Source organism: Elephantulus edwardii, unplaced genomic scaffold (assembly GCF_000299155.1).
Source record: "Elephantulus edwardii isolate Elephantulus edwardi_28Jun2011 unplaced genomic scaffold, EleEdw1.0 scaffold00053, whole genome shotgun sequence".
In the NCBI taxonomy this organism is placed as follows: Eukaryota; Metazoa; Chordata; class Mammalia; order Macroscelidea; family Macroscelididae; genus Elephantulus; species Elephantulus edwardii.
The window spans coordinates 12,776,576-12,781,561 of NW_006399803.1; the positions used below are offsets into that span (position 1 = coordinate 12,776,576).

Sequence of the window (4,986 nt, forward strand, 5' to 3'; positions counted from 1 at the left end):
AGCTCATAGTCTAGGAACTTCATTGCACTAATTTTCTAATCTTGGATAATTGAAACTTTTAGGCTACTATCTAATTTTTTCTGGACTCCTTCAACACAATATCTTCTCTCTGTTTTACCCTTAGAGGCCTAAGAATATCCCAAAGAGAAATTCCTTCTCTGTGCAATTCTGTGAAAATTCAGAGAATGTCACATTTTTGACATCAAGCATGTTACCAGAAAAACACAGTCTGCCACTTACTACCAGAAAAAAATGAATTTTAGAGACCAGGCAAGCATGTAAAAGTCTGAAGGTATAGGTTTCCCAAACCTCTCTACCCAAGGAGAGATTGTGAGGGGGTATTTGTAAACTAGATTAAAGGGGAAGAGTTCATGTTTAGTCAGCTCTTTCAGGAGGTAAAAGCAGGGTTATCTTTAAAAAAGGAGAGATTATGCAAATAAGGTAGCACACACATCTGGTCTCCAAGATGCTGTCTTTATGGTTAGCTCTTTAGAAATCACAGGATATTTGCTGTATTTGAGATGGCTTCTCACTAGAAGGTCATGCAGGTACCATTAGCAAGGGACTTGAAAGTTCTGAGGAGAGTGAAACGTTTCTGAGAGACCGCCTCACATTGGGATGCTTCTTGTTGTTTTGTGCCTTCTAGTTTAGTACAACTCATAGTGTCCTTATGAACAAGGGCTCTCAACCTTGCCCTATTCTTAGCCAACCCCTTAGTCTCTGATATACCTGACCCCATTGCCACAATCAGCCGTGTCAATCCATCTCATTTCTGGTCTTTCTCTTCTGCACTGGCCCTCTCCTTGTTCCTTCTCCTAGCAGTCTATATCAGTAGTAGGTAAGATAAAATTCTCACCCTGTCATTTCAGAAAAACATTCTCACAGCTCATGTGTCTAAGCATTTAATCACTTAGGTATTTTCCCACTGTTTTCCATTTAACCCGTTAGTATTAGTTCTTTATCTTGGACTATGACTATGCTTCATTACATTAGGGAACAGAGATCTCTCTAAAAATGCCTGTTTTCAAACCAGTAAAACTCCATAATCTGAGGAAGAACAAATTTTGAGTGTCAAATTGTCCTTCAAAATATCCTTATGTTCAGTCTTTTTATAGACATGAATAACATGCAGTACTATTAGGTCAAAAAACAATTTCTTTCAACATGTTGTTGTTGTTGTTATGTGCCATCAAGTCGCTTGTGACTCATAGCTACCCTATGTACAACAGCCCTAAACTCTGCTCTGTCCTGTGCCAATCGCACTGTCTCTGACACTCCCATCCTGATTACCCCAGTCACTGAATCAATCCACCTCATAGAGGGCCTTCCCCTCCTGCGCTGTCCCTCCACCCTCCTAAGCATGGTGTCCTTCTCCAAGGACTGGTCCCTCTTCACAACATGTCCAAATTATGTTAGACGGAGCCTCAGAATCCTTGCCTCCAAGGAGCCACCCGGTTTAACACTTTCCAGGATGAATCTGTTTTCCTAGCAGTCTATGGTATTCTCTATGTACAACTCTTTCAACATGGGCAACAAAAATGAGTTATCCCAGTCCCCAAGGTCATTTATAAAATGGAAGAAGTCTTATTATCTTTTTATATAGTTTATTGCTAGTTTAAGTTTTGTTTATTTTTATTTAGTGACCTTAAAGATACTCAGAACAGAGAGTTTTAAGGTTGTAATTGTGGTCTGGGACATCAGCTCCTCACAGAGCCAAATAGAATGATGTCAGGACATTCTGCTTATTTTCCCAGCCTTCCTGCATAGAAGAGGTAACACTTTCTTAGCTTTCTTTTCATATGACTCAGAGGTGCTGCCACTTCATTTTCTCAAGTAAAAAGCAGAGGATGATGTAATCTGTAGATGTGCTTGGTGTATTGATTTTTGTAAAGAGTATTTTTCTTTTTAATTCTTCAGGGCCCAGACCTGCCTTTGGGGACAGAGGTTATGATTATGTGTGATTAATAGCATACTTCATACTTAAGATCACAGGTTGATGAAAAGCAGGCTTGATTCAATTAGGAATACCTGCAAAAATTGGCTATAATTTTACCAAATTGTGCTAAGGTTACCATGCACTGTTACAGAAATCTACTCACCAGGCTTACACAGCAGTAGCTTAGTGAGTCAGGCATCACAATTATTATTCCAACTTGTAAATGATACAACTGTGCATTCCTGTAGATGTGCATTTCCCATAAAAGTAGCATATCTTATAACTGGACTTCAAACTTGTTGTTAGCTATCAAGAAGTTAAGTATATTATCAACTTATAATGAAAAGAAGTGTTGTCTGGCATTATATTATCCTTATGATCTGCTGTAGATAGGATATTGTAATCCACAGAGTTTTGACTGACTTACTTTCTTTGTTAAAAAATTTTATTTATTAATTTTAATGAACATTTATAGAGATTTTGGATTTCCATTCAGTTGTTGTTGCATTAGTCTCCCTGGCTCCCCTCTCCCCCCGCCCCTCAGTTCACGCTTCTCTTTGAAAAGTAAAATTCCTTCATTGGTATACAATCCCCCACCCTGACCCTGCCCTGAGTACACTCCACTATGCAACCTTCATTCTGGATTCCTGTGATAACCGTAATACCCTATCATATATCACTTTTAAACTGTTCTCTCCCTCATCTGTTTCAATGCAGTATACATAATTTATCCAATTTTTCTCAGTCTTACCCCAACCCTGATGTCAGTCCCATTCTACAGCAATGTCACTGTCCAGTATTTGTCCTTTTGTGACTGACATATTTCACTCAGCATAATGTCCTCCAGGGTCACCCATTTTGAATAATATTTCATGAGTTCCTTGTTTTTTAAGGCAGTGTAGTATTCCACCAAGTGAATATACCACAGCTTCTCTATCCATTCATTTGTTGATGGCACTTAGGTTGTTTCCAACTCTTTTCTATTGTGAACAAAGCCGCAATAAACATTGGTGTGCATATATCTGCCTTGGTGGCAGTTATGGTTTCTTTAGGGTATATTCCCAGTGGAGGAATTGCTGGGTCAAATGGTATTTCTATTTGCAACTTTTTGAGAAACTGCCATACAGCCTTCTGTAGTGGTTGTACCATTTTGCACTCCCACCAACAGTGAATAAATGTTCCAGTTTCTCTGCAATTTCGCCTGCATTTTTTGTTTGCTGCTCTGTTAAATTGTGCTATTTTTACTGGGGTGAGATGATATCTCATAGTTGTTTTGACTTGCATCTTTGTTAGAGCTAGGTATTTTGGACATTTCTTCATGTATTTGTTGGCCATCTGAATGTCTTCTTTGGTGAAGTGTTTGTTCATATCCTGTGCCCATTTTTTTCAATTGGGTTATTTACCTTTATCTTGTTGTGGTGCTCGAGTATTTTATAAATACTAGATAGAAGTCCCTTATCTGACATGTCACTACCAAATACTTTTTCCCAGTCTGTTGCTTACTCTGTTGGAGAAGTTTTTGGATGTGCATAGGGATTTGATTCTTAGAAGGTCCCATTCATCTACTTTATCCTCTCCTGGTTGTAGATTTTTCAGGATACTTGGAAGACTGTTTATGTGTAGATTAGAACTTCTAGAGTTCTTCCAAGTTTTCTTTAATAAAATGTATAGTCCTGCATTAGAGTCCTAGGTCCATGATCCGTTTTGAGTTGTTTTTTTTATATGGTATCAGGTGTGGATCTTGCTTGAGTCTTCTGCAGATAGTTTTCCAATTTTGCCATCACCACTTGTTAAAAAGGTTGTTGTTTCCCCACTTAACTGATTTCATCTCTTTGTCAAAAATCATTCTCCACATCTTTCTTTGCAATTTATCTTAGTCTAGACATTGCTCTGAAACGTCTTCAGCATCATAACATCTTCATTACCATCAGTGTGTAATTCATTCATAGTGACCCTGTACCAGTTTCCTAGACTGTAAATCTTAAGAGCAGGTTGCCCATCTTTATGCTGCAGAACCACTGCTGGATTCAAACCACAGGCGACCCATGGCCTTTTGGTTGTCAGAGCATGGACTATGCTATCAGAGCTCCTTAGGTGATATTTACTCATACCCACTACCAGATAATAGCAGCTTTAAATTTTGGGGGAGGAGGTTGCCCATTGTTATCCAGCAGAGAAGTAGCACAATTAGAACAGCCTTTTAACCTTGGCATTAGCAAATCAATAAACTAAGATTACAACACTTCTTAAGTTGTACTCTGTTGTTGTGTACCATCAATTAAAACTGACTTACAGCTCACATTCCAGCAGTTTTTCAGAGGCAATAAATCACATGGGACGAGATTGAGATTGCCCATCTTTCTCCTGCAGAGCTGCTGATAGTTTTGAACCACAAGCCTTTGGCTTGACTGAATAATGCTTCAATTGACAAAAGGTTCATTGAAAATTTCTTTATGGTAAAATGGGGGGAAGGGAAGTACCATAAACCATATATTTTTCCTTTTTTAATTTTTATACCTTGAGAGAGAAATTGGAGGCCAGGATCAGTGCCCTCATTTAAATTACTTGGGAAGAGAAGAAAGAAGGCAAGCAAAGGACAGCAGGCTAGGCTGTGATAATTGTAATATAAATTTATATATATATGCTATATATACATTAATTATGTATTAATTAATTTTATAGAAGGGGTCGTGGTACTAGGGATATTGTACCTGACGTTAGATGGATCTTAGCTGAAAGCAGGGAATACTGGAAGAATATCTATCTGATTTCATTGATTATGCAAAGGCGTTTGACAGTGTGGATCATAAAAAACTGTGGCTGACTCTGAGAAGAATGGGAATCCCAGAACACTCTGAAAATTGCACTGGAGCACAGAGAAGCCAAAGCACAGGAAGAATTCAAGATGCTAAAGAGCTGAATAGAAAATTTCAAATGGCAGCACGGGATGACAAAGCAAAATATTACAATGAAATGTGCAAAGAGTTGGAGTCAGAAAATCAAAAGGGCTGAACTTGCTCAGCATATCTTAAGCTCAAGGAACTGAAGAA

At 38.4% G+C, this 4,986-nt stretch overlaps 1 protein-coding gene across 1 annotated transcript in view; it reads left to right on the plus strand.

Moving 5' to 3' along the window:
• INPP4B (inositol polyphosphate-4-phosphatase, type II, 105kDa) overlaps window positions 1–4,986 on the plus strand; it is a 702,969-nt gene that overhangs the window by 501,759 nt on the left and 196,224 nt on the right. The gene's annotated exons all lie outside the window — the stretch shown is intronic.